This window comes from Seriola lalandi, unplaced genomic scaffold, assembly GCF_002814215.2.
Source record: "Seriola lalandi dorsalis isolate HSWRI2012SDOR001 ecotype SW California unplaced genomic scaffold, Sedor1 jcf7180002054559, whole genome shotgun sequence".
Lineage (NCBI taxonomy): Eukaryota > Metazoa > Chordata > Actinopteri > Carangiformes > Carangidae > Seriola > Seriola lalandi.
The window spans coordinates 116000-135172 of record NW_019525112.1 but is presented as its reverse complement, the minus strand read 5'-3'; the positions used below and the strand labels follow the sequence as shown (position 1 = coordinate 135172).

The 19173-nt window shown below is 39.5% G+C and overlaps 1 protein-coding gene across 2 annotated transcripts in view; it reads left to right on the top strand.

The window, feature by feature from the left end:
• The first annotated feature begins 17033 nt into the window (after positions 1-17033).
• LOC111662108 (beta-galactoside alpha-2,6-sialyltransferase 2) overlaps positions 17034-19173 on the top strand; it is a 39540-nt gene continuing 37400 nt past the window's right edge. For both annotated transcript variants that reach the window (XM_023415859.2, XM_023415858.2), the window contains exon 1: positions 17034-17226. The gene's annotated coding sequence lies outside the window, so the exon portion shown is untranslated. The remainder of the gene's footprint in view (positions 17227-19173) is intronic.

Sequence of the window (19173 nt, the reverse complement as noted above, 5' to 3'; positions counted from 1 at the left end):
GTCACTTGAGTGCGCTTCAATTCAGCCCCCTGCAAATGACCGCATATGTAGTTCAAGAGCTTCCTCAAGTCTTGTACGTTGAGTGTAAAACTAACACTGACCAGCCTCCTGCCTGTCTGGCTTTAAATCCTCAGTTATTTCTCTAAATACCTTCTAAATGCATAAATGAATTATTTATAATCCACACACAGTTCTCCCCTTTTGCTTCCACTTAAGAAGCTTTAAGGTTATTAAAATAACCTTATTCCACAGTTTATGAGGTATCAGCAGGTTCCAATCCTTATTAAAGCAATGTGATGTTTACACTAAGTGAAATATTCAAACCCGAAACGACTCAATCAGTCCATCAAATGGAAAAATTATGTTGTATCATTTAATACACACCTCCTGAAAAAATATGTCATCTTTGGAAACTTGGGGAATTCCACTAGAATTTAAAGTTAAGTTTGATGACTTTTAACGGTGTTTAGTAACATAGCATGAATTTGTAATGACTGGCAAACAGGTGGTGTATTCCCCGCCCTCATATGAAGTGTGCAATTCATGTTAAACTATCCCTGTATGTTATAACAGCTTCAGGTGTTAAGCTGCTACACCACTGACATCCACAGCCGTGCCCATCTGTCATCAATCTGTCAAAGTCTTACATAGTGTCCTCACAATATAAATACACATTTGAGGCTGGGTTTTTCTTCAGCCAAGAAAGCCAACCTTAACAAAAGTGTATGGATGTTTATTTGCACTTTTCTTGGAAAGTGCACATCACACTAAATATAAGAATATCATGTCTGTGTGTTATGACACAATCAGGAACAAAGGGTTCTGAAGTAGCTGATTCAATTCCTTGAGCTGTGTGTCACTGTCACTGCTACTGCAGCAACTGTTGATCACGTTGATAAGGAGCCAAACCACAATAACTAACAATCAGCTGTTACTTAAAACACCTATGTGGACTTGTCCCTTTTACCTTGCCCTCTGTACCTCCCTTAAGCTCGGCATACACTGTATGATTTCACAAATATTGTTGTTAAATTCCAGCTCATATTATACAAGTAAATCATCTGCGATGTAAAGCTGAAGCTCCAAGGAGTTCGATCGTCAAGCCATGACCTGACTGCTCACACTTTACCTGTGTAACAGGCTCGCTACAAAAATATTGCAGCTTTGCGGTTATTTCCTGCCAATGTTTCGCTCTGGTATATCTAGTTGTGATAGGAGGAGCAGCCCTCATATTTCCTGTCTATGTGACACGTTGTGGTGCCATGTCCTGGATTGACTTTCACTCTGATTACGACTTTACACAATAAAAAAAAAAAAGGCACTGAATTTGGGGAATCGAGTTGTGGCTCTGTTTCAACTCTACATGAGGCTGACGTCGGCCGTGTCAGATGAGAGCAGTTGATCATCCGACTCTAAACTTTAAACAAAGTAACATCATTCTTAGTAAACTATACTCTGGTGAAGTTCCAGTGAGACACCTGGACAAACCACACTTGAGAAACCACACAGTAAAGTAATTTGTCATCTGAGATTGAAAGCGTCTGGTGTTGGTTTCAGATTTGGCTCTCATGGGTCCATTATGAAATAATAAAGTTGTAAATGTCTCGAAGATAAAACACTTCTTTTGGTACAGTGCATAAAGCGGTTTCAGTCTCATGTTCTTCTTATGCAACCTGCTTCGCACTAAGTGAACTGAATTTCTTTATAGATGACACACAGTTATACATTTGTGTCTGCAATCACTTTTGCTGGGCGAGATAGATACATTATTGACAAATCTTGGTTCTCCACGAATCAGAAGTTATATCAGAGAATACAGCATAATAATAAACTTTAGTTATACAGCACTTTTCAAAAACAAGTTCACAAAGTACTGTATAGACGCGAGAGAAGATAAAAACAATGGGAAGATTAATGTAAATGGCAAAAACTAAAATACAAAAGAAAATAAAACAATAAATGAGTGAGCTAGACAAAAAGCCAATGTAAAACTATACAAATAAGTCTCTAGTAGAGATTTAAAGGAGAACACTGAGGTTCTTTCTCTAATTTCCAGTGGAAGGTTTTTGAGAGTTCAGGACCCCTGATGGCAAACACCCCACTCTCCTCGGTTCAGCAGAGTGTTAGTAGAGAGAAGTGATATAGGGTGGGGCAAGGTCGATCTGTGGCTTAAAAATGTAATAAAAGTTTAAAATCAATTCTGAAGGCCACAGGTAGCCATTGCACGGAAGCCAGAAATACAATCATATTTTTTAGTTCTTGCAAGAACCCTAGCAGCAGTATTTTGTACAAGCTGGAGCCGTTCAATTGATTTGTGGGTTAGGTCACTGAATAAGGAATCACAACAGTCCAGTTGGCTGTAAATAAAGGAATGAATAAGGGTTTCAGTGACCTGGAATGAAAGAAAAGATCTGATCCTGGACTGACAGATGGCTGTCTGTGCTGTGTTACGGAAATGAGAAGAAAAATTTTGGTCTGAATCAAGAATCCTATTGTTTCTGGCCTCCGAACAGTGCAAATCCAAGGGAACCAACTGTGGCTTTACGAATTCTCTATGTGCTTTCAGCTCAAAGACCGTCACTTCACTTTGATCTGTATTAAAGTTACTAGCTATACAGGATTTCATGTCTTTTTTTGTGACTTCGGTTTCACCTGAATTACTCTGTATCTTACAGAACTGACTTTAAAGGTTCGAACGGTTAAGGGTTGGCTTACATCGCAGACTCCCTTTTGTTTTCTGTGCCTGCATTTTCACAGGTCCTCCGCTGTGGGTTTGATAGATGTTGAGAATCGCAGTCACAGGAAAAATATCCACTCTCCTTTTAGCTGTGTTTTGGTCTCCACCAAGTTGTGAGGCAAAAATCTGTCTCTTTACTTGCTAATGCTTCACTATGTTCATCAGCAAATTTTGTCTGCAGTGTCCTGTAGGAAAAGAGTGTATCAGCATTTCAGTAAAAACTTCCCACTGTGGCGTGTAAAACCAAAACAATTAGCTAAAAGATGCTAACATGTTCAATAGATCGGAAGTGAGTCATTTCTCTGTAAGGTTATCCCTACAAGTGACCCCTTCATTTTGGTATTTTTCACTCTTTTTTGGATCATTCAATCCATTGTTAATATAAGAATATTAACTAGTGCAGCTTTAACAGTTTACTTGTTCCTGTTAATCTTGTTTCCTTTTTGTTCTGAACTTAGAACCACATTCTTTCTGAGAGTGTTATAAGAACGATAATAATTAACAATAATTAATTATAAATATCATCATAGGCATTGACATGTGAGTGACTGCACAACAGCAATTTTCCATTTCAGTTTATAATATGTAGAACTTACTTTGTATTCATGATGGATCTAATTTTTACTCAAGCGTTGAAAATAATGTATTAAAAGGTGAATATCTAATTAGGCTTAATCATAATCAAACACCACATTTATCTCCAGAGTAATCAATCCAAACTCAAACACAAACAATTCAGCAACAAGATAAACAACACCCCACAGTGAAAATGGCACAACAGTTGATTTTAACAATAACAGTGTCTTTGTCTCTGTCGTCATTTTACTTGTCCTTTTACCCTGCAGACTCTCGTAACAAACCCCTGCGTCGTTGCTGCCTTCTTCGTGCATCCAAAGTAGTCCAGCCAAGCATGAGATGGTTGTAAAAATGTTATCTCACATAGTGGTGACCTTTTTAGGGGCATCATGCCAGGCAAACACTCCGACTGAAAGCCCTGAATGGATCTGTGATGACCCGTGTGTCTCCCACCCCAACCGCTCGTCACACTTGGACGAGTGCACAGAAAGACTGTCTCATTCCAGGCTCCTAATGGCCGCCTCTGGGCAGTCTGAAGCAGGAAGTCGCAGAGATGCTGGGGGGAAAAAAATGGATAAAACCAAGCTGCAGCCTTACTGTAGTTGGGATTTGGGGAATACATTTCCACACTGCACAGCTGTGTGTCACTGCAAAGCCTGAAATCAATCCCGAGAAAGAAAATGAGAAATCCAGGGGGCCTTTGTAAACTCCTGTTCAAAAATGTAACTTTATACGGAGGTGACAGGAGTCTGGTTAGGAATGTCAGTAGGCTGCAGTTTTATTATAAGACAGAAAAATAGTGAGTTAAAATAGCAGATGTAGAGCATTTACAGTGTTACTGGTAAGTCGTAGAAGCATATTTTGTTCTTATTTCTAGTCAGTTGCCGTCAGAGCTAAACAACAGGGGTAGGAAATCCTTTTTAAATTGGTTAAAAGAACTCTGCTCTGGAGGGAAATTAACTTGATTTAGTAAAATATCTAAAGACCTTAAAGGATAATACTGCTGATAGATTTTTATACTTTTCTACTATAAACAATTTCCAAAAAAAGACCAACTATAAACACAGCCCATTAACATGTATTGCCTTTCTAATATAGTTTATTCCTCTGTGACGCAGAGTTTTTTTTATCCACTGAGTCATACTGTTGTATGGGCTACTAAGAATATGGGCACTTTATTTCACTTTATGAGTCAGGTGCTATAGATAGGTACCGAGAGACAAACTATGGCATTGTCGGGTTTTGTCCGGTCATGAGATTTTCTGGCAACTTACCAGTCAGAAGCTGGAGGACTGCGACTGAGGTAAATAGATTCAGCAGATTTATAATTGTTTTAAAGATAAAAAATGAAAATATTTAAACTAATATAAGCAAGAAAGAAAAAATAAAGACTTTATGTAAATAGGTGGCTGTGTAAACCGTGTAAATGAATATATTAATAATTAATGTGTCAACACTGTGCATATATTTTTTAGTAAATAAAGTAAAATATATTAATTAATTTTAAACCTTAAAACACTGACAAAATATGGAATAATGCCAGCCTTCTAAAATCTAAATAATTGGCCATAAACATTTGACATCTTAGTATATGAAATACATAGTATGCGGCCAAGATTAAGCCTTTGCAGTATTCAGTTATATAATACAATGAATTATCCAAAGTCACTCAGAATATAGCTTTCTGTTTCTTGTGCATTCAGTCGGATGATCAGCTGACCCATAATTCACCCCTCATGTTCAGAGCACTGTGTTCATGCAGATACGTTTGTGAAGACACCATTGTGTTTGCTCATAATCTAACTCATAATGCTCCTTCTCATGCTGGTTATTCTGCCTCTCTGCAACACATTACTGTTCCTGGCTGCTGCACCAACTCAGCCTCCTCCTGTTCTGCTTTCTCATTGCCATATACCTCTCTATAGACTCTCTCCTGTTATACATTTCATGAATCCCATTTTAGTGTCACAAATCTGTTGGGTATTGTTCTGAATAGCTGTGGGAGACTCATTGTGCTCCCGGCTGAATCCTCTCCTGCTGCAGAAATTCCTTGCAATGCAGCGATTCATTGGCAATAAATGATGCAAATGTCTGATGCGCTTGCATTTTATTTGAGATGAACAGAAATTTGACAAAGAAAATGTTAACAGCTAAAAATTCGAGTTTGTTCTGCTCCACATTTTATAAACAGCATATACCTCCTTTTTCTTTTTACCCTCTAGATGAGTTAAAATGAGAAAACTGAACAGACAAACTGAAACATCAGGTGACAAATGTCTCGGTCAAATTGAAACCCAGAGTTACAGTTGTATCGTAGATTTCTGAGCCACGTATGAGCACCTGCTTTCTTTTCAAAGTGACATATTCTCTAATTTTAGCCACTACCTTTATCCAGACTGAAGTATCTCAACAACTATTGGCTCGATTACCATATATTGGAATATGTGGTGCTTTTGAGGGCAGGCTGCAGTCCATACAACACAAAGCACAAGGTGTGTGAGGTCAGAGTGCATACCGGTGGTGGATCAGCTCTCGTACAGTCATATGAGCAACATGCATTTTTCATAAATCTATGTGACAGAGGCAAGCAGACAATGCGATGCTATCTGCAGCATATACTTTGCTAATTAGAGGGACAGCAGAAGAGAAAATTATCTGGTGAAAATTGTACATTCACACGGTTGTAGAGACGACTTGTGATCATGAGCATGTGATCAGGGTGTTTGTTGTGCTAATGACCGAAAACAAACTTAATATATAGGAAGTTTTTGTGAAGCAATAGGCGTGTTGTCTTGTTTGTTTTTCATTGGTCATTATTCTAGACATCATAAACAATCTTTGTTGCTTATGGTTGTTACAATCTAAACTAAATAAAACATACAGTTATTCTGCAGTGTAATCGCACAAGGTTGTAATTTTCTGTAGTAGTGAACATAGTTCAGGCCACGCTAGTATTGCCCTCTGGTATAAATACATGTTATGGACGTTGAGCTAAAATCTGAACTCACTTCACTCCTTCTCGTGGGCACCACAGCTAAATATATGACTGCCATCTAAATATGTCCCATTACTGTCTTCCAATCTCTAATTCTGCCATGCTAAATCAGTCCTTCTGTCTCTTTCAGTAGCAGGGAGTCTTACTAATTACCATTTCAAACCTCTAGTTTGGCTTCCATGTTCCTTCATTATATCTGATGAGGAGTCGGGCCAGTTTTTGGGAGAAAAGGAAACAAGCGTTCAAAGGCTGTACAGAGCACAAGTGAAATTACACAGTGCTGCTCAAAACCACACACTCATGAAACAACTGTAGTGGCATCGGTGGTCAATGCGGTGACACACAACATGTCTGCTCTGTTTTTTTGTATCTGTATATCGCTGAAAAATAATTACAGCTGTGCTCTCTCTGGGAACAGTTAGCCACATAGAGAATGAATTATGTATTTGTTTCAATCCTGACTACCCATCTCGAACGTGTTTGCTGCTTTACCTGTTGTGCTTTTCATACTTCAGTATAACAAGATGAACTCATACTGTGAAATTATGCGGGAAGCCAAGGCAATTTCATTCAGTCCTCCACTTCATCTTAACAGCATTTCTCCATATTAGTTTTGTCATGCAAATCCTCAGCGCCACATTATTCTGCGTGGGCTACCTGTATCATAATAAATTGAAGCATGTGCGAGGGTGTGAATTAAGGAAAAAATATATATTTTACCTCGGATGCCAAATAGAAGCCCACCTTGACTTCAGGAGAGAGATAGGTGTGCTGAAGAAATGACATACATTGTATCTTTAATGTTTAATTAGGCTTTAGCAAGTGTTCTATACTGGAGGTGTTTCACTATGACTATGATCACGGTGCATAAAAACTAGGCTCTTCTCTTCAGTGTGGGCGTGGGGGTCCTGCTCTCCTTGTGAATTGCTAACCGAGGCATATGGTGTCTGTGACCTGCAGGTGTTGAGTCGCAGGCGTGCTGAGAGACCAACAGGAGTGGGATCACACTGTCAGACATAGATTCTCTCTGGTGCTGGATAATTACAGTTGCTTCGGTCTCGTTTGATAATACAGTACGTTTTTTTTAGTTTAGTTTTTTTTTTTTTTTTTTTACAAAGGGAATTGTTATAAGGTATTTTTTAACAACCTGAGTACAAAATGAGTGAGAATAGCAATATAGGTTTTATGCACTGTGCAGCCATCGAGGGAAGATACAGGGAAAAGGAGTGAAAAAATCTCATCCTACTCTCACAGTAATCCTTTAAAGAGGGCTTTGCTGCCTCTCACTGCCAAACACTTTGATACATCCCTTTTGAAAATAAGTGGAAAAAAAGGCTGGAACAGAGTGATTTTAAGGGGATTGAGGAGGTGAGAAAGATTTGCGGTTATTTCACATCGCTTTTCAGCATGAAAAAAAGAATCAAAATTATCTATTATATGAAGGAATAGGAAGCTGCTCAGAGCATCGTCTGAGGGAAGTCTTTGAAATCTTTGAGTTTTTGCATGTTGATTGGTAAGATTTTTAGGTGCTTAAAACCAACCCAAACTGCGCTGCAACAATCCTAACACACAAGTCTATTGGCAAGTAGAAGCAATGGAGGAAGAATTCAAAGTATTTACTTAAGTGAAAAGAGTAATGCTACAATATTAAAATAATCAATTACAACCAAAAGTACAGCACTAAAATATCAAAGAAGTAAAAGTGTGAAGATTGTAAGTAAGAGTATCATTAGAAAAATGTCACGTGTGAGCATATGATATAATGTATTGTTGGATAATTGCTGATGCACTAAAGGAGTAGTGTAGTAGAAGTAGCAGTAACAGTGAAAAATCTTATAAGCTTGTCATATCTTGTCATACTTTCTTGTAAAATCTGGCGGAGTAGCATGAAGTAGCACAAAATGAAAATATTCATAAATACAAATAAAGCCCATTCAGACACAAAGCAATTCAAAGTGCTTTACAGAGGCATAGAAATACATCACAAAAATAAGACATGAAGGGGACATTAAAAGTGCATTTGAAAGATAACAAAGACAGAAATAAAAGCAAAAACAAGCAAATAAATATTTAAAAATTGAAAGATAAAGATCCCTTGAATGTGTACTGAAGTAAATGTACAATACTTAACTACATTTCACCACTGAGGAGAGCTAGAACAGATCTAACTTGGGTCTCAATAAGTTATATCATCTCATAGTACATGAATTATAACTTATGCACAAGCATACGGCAAGAGCACACTCAGGAAAATAACAGGTTGCCATATTTGAATGTGCAAGCTTTGTGTTTATACGTTTTTTGTCCCATATGATGGAGCAAAATTTCATACTAAGTCAAATTTCACACGTCACAAGACCCAAAATCTTTTCTGTGTGTATGTGCTGTACTGTGGATTTGTAGGATTGGCTGTACAAAAAAAATATGATGTAGGCGTTTGTACCTAAAAGTAGACATGCTGGGTGTGGGGTGTGAATGCAACTGTTTAATTTCTACAGTTGGTTGACAGTGAGAGCATCACAGTGCATGTACTGAATATGAATGCAATGAATGTATTTACTGAATATATTAGTATGTAGATATGCAGACATGCTAAATCCTTAGCATCCTGTTTGGAAGACAGCAGAGGGTGGAAGCTCTCACAGCGGACCAGCCATCATACACAGAGCTGTCCATCAAGTACTTGGTCGCCATGGAAACAACCTAGTTCCAAACTAGCGCAAGGCGGGTGCAGCGATATAATGGAGGACCAGACAGAGCCGTGTCTGCCCGGGGAAGTGTTGCTTTTAAAACGACCACCCTCATCCTTGTCTTTTCCAGTTAGACAAAATGAGACTGGGAGAGAGTGTGACACAGTATCAGGCTGCGGTACTCCAAAATATACACAAGCTGAAGTGTAGTCCAGTGAAAACACCAAGCATCTTTGTTAGTGGTTGTTTTTTGCTGAAGGTAATACTTAGGCCTAAGCCACATGACACTACTTCTGCCGTCTCTTTGGAAACGATATTATAGGTTTAGAGAGGTTTAGATAAAGAGTTTCAAACAGCTCAAGATGGCTTATCTTATCAACAGCATGTAATCATTAAAGGTATTACATCCAGCTTACATCAGTCAGATAACTGGCACATTATAAGCAAAGCCAGAAAATAAAAGAGAGAGATGGAAAAAGGAGGAAAAGAAAGACAAGGACGACGTCCAAGAGAGAACAATGGAGCCATCTCGCTAAGTCAGAGGGAAACACGCAGACTGGTGAAAGTTGTCCTGGGATGACAGTAGAGTAGCTAAGGACCTGCAGAAATATGACATCAAATATTATCAGTATGGTGATTATTGTGACCTCACACTGTCAGACATGTAGAAAGGAGACTAAATGCTCTTTCCATAGGTGTGAAGCCTGTGCAGGTACAAAAGCGTGATAGGAAAATAAAGGAAAACAAGGCTGAAACCTGAGAGACAGACAGACAGACAGACAGACAGACAGACAGACAGAGAGAGAGAGAGGCTACTAAAAGTGACAAAAGGTGAGCTGATGGCGTCTGCCATTGCCGTATGGTGAGACTGTGAGAGTGGGGGTGCCATCTCCCAGGAAGTGACAGTTACGGTGTGAAGAAAATCTCATGGGGTCCCACACTGCTGCGAAAACAGCAGCACAAATGAATATAGCTGCAAGTGACAGCAACTGGCAGGGTCCAAACACTTTGTGGATCCACTGTAATACCAATATACTTGAAAATAAAGTTGCAGTTTATATCCATGTCTGACCAGACTCACATATGTACTGAAGACCTTTCAATTTCAATTCAATGAACCCTATTACATGTTTTGCCATGATTAGCGTATGACTTCTTGAGTTATGGACAAAAATGTGTTTTGTTAGGTCACAGCAACCTTGACCTTTGACCCTTGACCAGCAAAATCTAATCAGTCATCCTTGAGTCTAAGTGAACATTTGAGTCAAATTTAGGTAACTGAGATATCTTGTTCACGAGAATTGGATTTTATATATAAAACAAGTCACTGAGACATCTGCATCAAATGTCTAAATTGTTACGATGTCACATTTGTGTTATTTCTATAGTTTCACAGGTGAATTTGTTAACTATTCAACAGTTGTTTATGTTGGAAATATCGTGCATCTGCATTAACATCAAAATTATTTCCCAGCATTTATCGTCCTTTATGAGGGCAAAAGTTGTTTGGTGCGTTACATCCAGGTAAGCTGTAAAAAAAATTCTGCTCCAGTAATAGGTGATCTGATCAAGGGTAATGAATGCTAAGTGATTGATCCAATTGTTTCAGGTGGCTGAATGTTCACTGCAGCAGGTTGGTTTACAAAACATGGCTGGGCCAGCTGTCCTGTCCACAGGCGACACTGAAAAAAAAGGTGCTTTTCTAATGTCACAGTGCTGGTTATTATCAGGAGATCTGGAGCAGGGGGTGTAAATGCGGGATAATGGTGCTTATTGCAGAGCCCTGGGTCGTCTTTGTTACATGTAGAGGTCACATGGAGGTGTCGACAGGCTGCTTGCAAAATGATGACAGGTTTTTCCTACATTTTCCCCTCTTGGGTCGTTGAATTCATCCGGCGTTGTGGAGTACTGGAAGAAATGAGGCAAAGAGCAGGTGTAGCTGCTACCACAACACATCCGTCATCCACTGGGCTTCCTAATGCACATGTAATATTTAGGTGGAACAAAGTATATGTGGGAAGGAAACGAGTGAAAGGGAAGAGAAAAAGCCAATATCCTACCTTACCTTTGGACTAAATTAATCTTTTCTCTTTGTCTACTCCTGTCTCTTTGATAAGTGGCAGTGGCATTATCACAGTAATGTGTCTTAGTGGTGACATTTCAGGTTTGTCTTGAGCATTTTTATCCCTTATCATGCTGCAGTGCATTGTACTAGTAAGCTTTGTGGTTCTGGTACTCTTCTGAGCACAAGGTAGGAAAGGAGAACTGTCAACAATAAATTGGCAGAAGCAGACTAAATTAGAAGACTAATAACTGTACATGTATCACATTGGAAGTTAAGTCAATCCGTGTTTTAAGGTTTATACGCTTGTCCATAGTACATCATGTATACTTTGTTTGGATTCAGTGTGGTATCTGTCATCTTGTGCTTGTATCGGGCTCCTCGTGGAGCCTACAGCTCAAGGCTTTACTTTCAGCAATTTCTATGTTTCTTGGACGTCTTTTGGGGAGGTCTAAGTGGGTCCAGTGGAGTCACTTGACTGTTGTCTGTTTCTGCTTTGTCATTCTTCGATACACTAACTCTTGTAGTTCTCTTTTCGCTTCCTCTTGTGTGTCTTTGTGCTTCTGTTTGTTATGCGTGGTACAAAAATCGAAATTATACAAAGTTTATTGCTCTTTTATAATGAATCGCTTATCCTGCTTCCTGCCATAAAAGTGGTGCTTTTTAAAAGTATGAATTAATGAACAAGAATAACCGGTGTGACAGGTGTCCAAATATGGAGCAGATAAAAGTATGACAATTGGTAATAAAAAAACTGGTTGCCCCAGCTGTGTGGGTTTTGCTTTATTATTTTACAAATTCTCAGAAGCAATACCTCACTGGATAGATAATTTCATATCTGACTTATGTATCATTCATAAGACCACCTCTTAAGTCATACACCATTTTAGTCACATCACTTTCCGCCGATGCCTCTGCGAGTTTACAAGTCTCTGAGATACTGATCAGAAGATCTGTTGTAGCATGTTGTCAGAGGGAAATTACAAGTCATCTAAACTAGAAATGACACATTTATCTGATGAGGAAGTACGCTTTAGAGGGATGATAAAACTATTTAGGGCCTGAAACTCAAAGACAGACCATTGTTTAATTTGGATGAATGTGCGTCATATAAGAACACAGAAGGTCTTTCAGCATATGTGGTTATCATGTCATGCTGTTTGTATCTAAGTTTCTACTTCATCATGCTCAAACAAATCATGTTTTTCTTTTTGACCCATGATAGGGACATGCCAGTGTTGGCTGGTTGATTCGCTATTTTGACTGAGACTGAAATATCTTGACAAATGTTTCATTGATTGTCATGGAATTTGACCCAGATATCTACAGAGCCCAGAGGATGAATACAAATGACTTTGGTTATCTTCTGACTTTTTGTACTATTTATATTTGTCCAACGTTGGGTCATGACCAAATCCCTGTTTTGTAAAGCGTGGCACAGAAAGGGTTAACTGTGACCTGCAGGCAGAGGAGCCTGTAATTAATTAAATGATAGAACCCTGATAAATAGAGGTACAGAGATGCTTGTTTGTTATGTTGCTTGACTGTGTCTAAATGTGAGTTTGGCCTCTGTTAATTATGTACCTGTTTGCCAATTATCTAAGTTAACCATAGTCATGCATATTTAGTCGATTATAATTAGTAAGTATTGCTTTGCTTATACTGACATTGTTAGTTAATTCCCATTGTAATCATATTTCCAGATCACAGCCATTACCAACAGATCATTTGGCTTCTTTTTCCTCTACATGCACACATGAGTGCATCAGACCCAACAAATGGCCTACTGCCACCAGATTTAATTGTCTCTCTTCACTCTTGCTGTCTGTTTAGGGCAAAGTTACCCATTTGCTCTCATTTCACTATATGATTTTCTGTTTACTTATCACTATGCAGCGTGTGAGGATACAATATGAACCTAATGAAATGCTCTCAGAAGTCTCATCCTTCAATCTGTCAACCCCTCATCAAACACCTCCACCAGGATTTTGTTGATGTGAATGAGCCCATTAAGCCAGCAAGACTTTAGTGATATGTTGACTCACATAATTTCTAAATCAGTTGAGATATTGCGATCAGGAGAAACAGATGGCATGAAATGACCGGGATATTGAAGGCTCGAAACACCCGAGCAAATCCAATGTATTGCCATGGAAACCGTCACGCTCTTGCAAGTTTGTAATGGCCACAATTAGTTGAGAGGAACAACACAGTGGGGTAGATCAGAGAGATGGCCAGATGTTCAGATACGATTTTAGCTGTAGCAGAAAGCTTTGACTGCTCTGTGATTTATCTCAATCATGATGTTTCAATGATGATTATGCAGGTAGCGATGATGATGGTGGTGCTGGTGGTGGTATTTTGATTTTAAAGCACAGACAAAAAGACTACAATACATGTGCCCAGGAAACAGTGGAAGGGATGCCAGTCACCCACCTTTCATAGCATCATAGCTTCCAAAAAAAGAGAGTGAAGGCCTTTATCCTTGTAGATAAGCGAGTTCAGCTGTGTGTGGACAAAAACTAAAAAACCTGAGAGAATTCCCACATATTTTTTGCTCTTGTGAGACACGTCAGATGAAGTAAGACTGTATTTTATCCATGGAGAGGTAAAAGAAAATCTAACAGTCAACTGATCGATTGATCTCCCCCTAATAGCAGCTGTCCAATTCAGCTTAGCAACTGTATCTAGGCACAATAGGTCTGTCAAGATTTCCGTTTTTCCAAATTCTCTGAGTGATACTCCACACAAGTAGTTTGGAGGAATATGGCTTTTTTTTGCCATTCAAAAAACAAAAACACACTCAACAGTAAAAACAATGTCTTTAAAAAGTGTGGTTGTCTACTCTAAAGTATGCTACAAATGTTAGCATGCCCAGCTAACTATCTTAACTAGTTGTTGTGTTGGAAGTAAGTACCTAGAGAATATCTCAAGGCTAAGAATATCGTTAGTTTACAGCATTATTTATGGGGTTATTGATTATGTTAGAAAAAGCCCTGGTACATCCACTGTGTGAGAGCTGGTAAAATGCCAGTAGCAATAGCGGCTCTGTCCTGCTTGTTTTGTGAGGACTGTACAGCAACCCCAGCCAAACTCATTACATGAGATAGCATTATGTTTGGCAAAGCTCGTCAGTTGATCCTCAGAAGACTTTTATCTTGTAAATATAAAACATATCGTTTGCAACGACTAACAATAAAACATAAATCTCACCTCCCTGCTGCATGTACAAGTAGGCTTTTTAAGGCAAGTTTTTTTTAGCACTCCAGTGCAATACAAGAGCTAACTAACTACTAGCTAACAATTTTGCTTCACTGTTTCCATGTCTTTTACATGAATAATCAATTTGTGAGGATGCTGACATTGCAGCTGTGCTAAAAAATGCAAGATGCACTTTCATGCACACATATTAAGAACACTTCTTCTGTCATAGTGCACATGCACACACTTTCTCACACCTGCTAAGACACCTCGCTCAGTCATTGTGAAATTCATTTTTCAGTCGTCCACTACAAAGGCTGCAGTATAATGAAGTGTTGCTGACTGACACGCACCTGGACACTGATGATAAGCACCTGAGTCTGGTGTTCAACAAAGGGCTGCTGACCTGCTGGGGGGGTGCTGGGAGGACTGTAAGAGACCTATCAGTACAGAGGTCTTAACATATTGCTCTGGGCCAGAAAAACACTTCCCACAGCCCACTCACACTCTCCATTTTTCAGTCACAGTCTCTGAGCACACCAATGAATTTGTGTGAGTCATCTGCCTCCAAACGGCCCGTTATTGAGCTTCACTTTGAAGAGAACAGCATGTGTGCAATGAAGCCAGTGCCTCTGGATGCATTATTTGGAGGCAACATTTTGAGTATCTGTGCAAACTCCCTGATCCATATGCATGTTTATGCAGATGTGTGTGTGTGTGTGTGTGCGCCTTGTGGTTGTTCGTGGGAAATATTCAGCAAGTTTTACACCACTAAGTGTCCCTCCTTTATTCTCTGAGAGGACATCTGAACAAGTTTCAGTGGTTAAAGAAGATGTTTCAACTATAAACACCATCCACTGCAAGATTTCTTTCCAGTTGGTCTTATGGATCACAGACAGCTGGTTAGATCTTTTTGTGTAGTGATTTATTATTCATTGGCATATTTGGCTGTGCAGTAGTAATTGCAGCATGCAGCAGCAGTGCCTGCATCTGATGGAGCACAAATGAATAAATAAATCTAGATGGCGGAGCTATTTGAACGTGTGACATTTACTGATGAGGCAATTAAGAGAGGAGCGCACAAACGCCCAACCAGCACTGCACAATAACAGCAATTTCTCTCTCTCTCTCTCTCTCTCTCTCACTCGCACACACACACACACACACACACACTCAAATACATTCATATATTATGCAAGCATTCATACTTAAACAGATATCTGGTACAGATCTTTGCCCCACCCAGTGTCTAATCAAACAGTGATGGCTGACGCGTCTGTGATAGAAGGTCATTGGTGTAATCACACCATGTTTTCCTTTGACTCATATGTATGCAAAAAACAAAAACAACAAAATATGACCTGACTGGAACCTAATTTTATTTTCAAATGAGACTGTCACACTATTTCAGTCAATGTAGTTTCTTTTTAAGCATGATCACATTTGTTCGCTAACCTTAACCAAGTGGTTATTATTGTAACCATGACAATGAAGGTCCCCTAACCATAACAAAGTAGTAATTTTAACCCAAATCATGATCTTTACCCAAAACTACCAAAGTCATTTTTGTAACTGAACATGTGCAAATCTGTACTACTTTGTTGTCAAATCATAGAACAGACATCATAACAATGATTTGTTTTGGAAGGCACAGAAAAAAATTATTTTACCAATAGAGGTCTCAGATTAGAAAATTCATGTGAGAGCTATGATAACAACCATGTGCAAGTTTTCACAGCTGCCAAAAAAAAAAATCACATCTTAAGATTCATGACCAAACCAAATTGATCATATTATATTATCTTCAATGTCACATGTCTGCTAAATTGTTGTGGAATTGTTGAAGCTCAAATTTCCATTATTCTGGCTTCTGGTACTTCAAAGTTGAGTTTCACTGTTTATTCTTGATCTTAATAAGCCTCTAAACCTGGTGCCCAGATGGTTTGGCTACCTGGTTAGCATGCTAACTTCAGCAGAAGTTGAAATGATAGGAGTAGAAGCAAAACAAGAGTTAACAATGGTGTTGCTTTCTACCGCTGGAGGAAGGTCTCAGCGTGTAAAGGAATGAAGTTTGATGCTGAACTTGAAATGTTTCTTCTAGACTGGTGAGTAAACAGCTGTTAATGCTAATGCTGGCTATGTTGTTATAGCAAAACTTACTAAATAGCTTCTCCGATACTTGAAACTGGGGGAAAACAGCTACCCTGGCTACCCCCCAGAGGTAATAAAATCAGCCTACCAGCACCTCTAAAGCGAAATAATCAACATGTTATATTTTGTTTGTTTAAATTGTATAAAAATAGTCAAATCAACACTTTATTGGAGTTTATGTATGCTTTTTTGCTGGGAGCAGTTGAGAAGTTCAAACTTCCTGGCCAACCAAAGCGAAGCTATGCTAAGCTAACCAGCTACTAGCTTTAGCCTTATTTTTACTCAAAAATGATGGGAGTGGTATCAATGTTCTCATCTAACTTTTGGAAAGAAAGCATATAAAAATGTTCATCCAGGTCTGTTGGGAAATTAGTTATCAAATTTCCTTCCTTCCTTCTTTCCTTCCTTCCTTCCTTCCTTCCTTCCTTCCTTCCTTCTGTACCTGACATACCTACTGCTGTTAGGAAGGTATCAAATTCAATATCCATACCTTTTCTCCCTCCCTTCCTCCCTTTCCTCAATCCTTTCCTCCAGGCCAACAAGCCACCTCGGTGCCTCACTCGAAAAATCAGCCCTCGCTGACTCCGCCCCTCATTTTCTGATGTGGATGCGAGAAAAAGGCCAGCAACAATGTGACAGACAACACTGCCCCGCCGCTCTGCTCAGCGTAGTAGTGGATATCTTCACGGTGAACGGAGAACCAAACAGAGCTGCATGCTCGCTGTGCAACAAGGCGAACAGGAGCAAAATGGACCACTGGACACCAGCAGCATCAACAGCAGCAGCATCCACTGAGGACCGACACAGTTTTTAGGTAAGGCTTTGTTCGCTTTCCGCAGGATTTCCATACACATCTGCATTTACTGCTCCAGAGCGCTTTGTGCTGTACACGGAGCAGCACAGGGGGAGGATGTGCATGCACGATGTGCGGTTAAAACGATTCAGTATTTCAGATTTTATTGTATTAAGACCTGCGGATGAGATTTGTAGGAGAAAGTCTTTTGTCTTCGTTACTTTACCGGAACACCGCGATCATCAAAGGAAGCTAATTTAACGACAAGCTCATTGAGACAGCGCGCGGCTCTTTAACGTTTGCACACAAGATAAATTGGTTTAACAAACGTAACGAGCATTAGGCTATTGACACATGCAGCAGAGTTCACGGTGCAAAGACGCTGTACTGTAGGGTGTCATTGAGTTGTATTTAAAAAAAAAAATCAGATTTCTCCACAATGAGGAGTTCATTCACAGATCACACAGTGGAGCCAGGCCTGCACACTGCTCTACAACTTGAGGAGAACATCCAGAGGTTTATTATTCCCTTGACCGTCAGTCATTGTTAAACAGCTTCATGCACATGGTGGAGCCCAAAAACAAAACAGGAAACCCAGGCCAAGAAAAGAGCTCCAGGCAAAGACATCTGAAAGCAATATTGATAGTATGATTTTCTTTTAACCCACTGACAATCAGACACACCATGTAAATTCCTGTAATATTACACTGATATGTGATGCGGTAAGATTGCATGAAGAGGTCAAATGTCACTCTGGAGTCATAATCTTCTCTTCATTATGGCAGCAGTGTTGTAATGATGGGACTGCTCATTGAAATGTGTTTATTTTTGCATCACTACACTTCCATGTCCACAACTGCACAGCTTAACAATGGCAGGTTTTTGCTTTGCAGCAGTTCAGTTAGAAACAACCAGATAGGCTACACCTCCGCCTTCTGACCAGTGGCTTTAGATTAAACGCAAAGGTGTTATGTTCTTAATCACCTTGATGAAACGCAATGGAGACGAGTGAAAGCATTTAGAAGCAGAGGAAAACACACAAGTGTCAAGGGCAATTGGGGGTGTGTGTGTGTGTGTGTGTGTGTGTGTGTGTGTGTGTGTGTGTGTGTGTGTGTGTGTGTGTGTGTGGGGGGGTTGGTTTGGAGTGTGATGTTTTTTGAAGTGCTGCGAGTTGTCTGATATCAGCAAAAGGGAAGCGGAAGTTTATCACTCTAAGCTGTTGAGATTTCTCTCAATGTCACTGAAACACATGATTGCATCACCTTCAAGAAAAGTGGTGGAGGTCGACAGTAGACTGAAACTCATGACAGCAGGAATACACACCCATGCGTTCACACTTCTCCGTCCTCCACTTTAATCAAAAGCGGGCTACTCTTTGTATTGTCTTCCCTGTGCAGCATAAACAGCATGGGGAAGAAAATAGAAAGCGTCTCTCTAGGTTAACGTGACATTGCATCAAAAAGTGTCATTTTGTTTGTGCGTGCAGCTGCTGAATAATTATGCGCTCTCTGGCTTTCAAAGCTTTTGAGAGGTTGTCATGAGGACGGAAGTTGAATTCAGTGGACAGTGTTTTTAACCACGGGAGTTTAGATGAAAATATGCACATAATATAAAACTAAAGATAAATTATTTATTTCTTCTTTGTCAGGAGATTTTCTTTCATAGTAAGTGAATTATACATGTTGTCACCCACCTGAATGGTTCGTTATGAATGTGCTAATGGTCACCTGATAAATGTACATACACACCACCAGTGTGTGAAAGGTTGTGACTCTCGCAGAACATCTTCATTATTGCTTTTGCACATAACTTCTATCTAATTACCGCCACACACGGGCTGGCCCCTCTTTGTCTGTGCAGCTGGATGTTTATTGTCTCAAATGGCGAACCCTTGTGTGTGTGTGTGTGTGTGTGTGTGTGTGTGTGTGTGTGTGTGTGTGTGGACAGAGCGCAGGTGTGTAGAGGGGC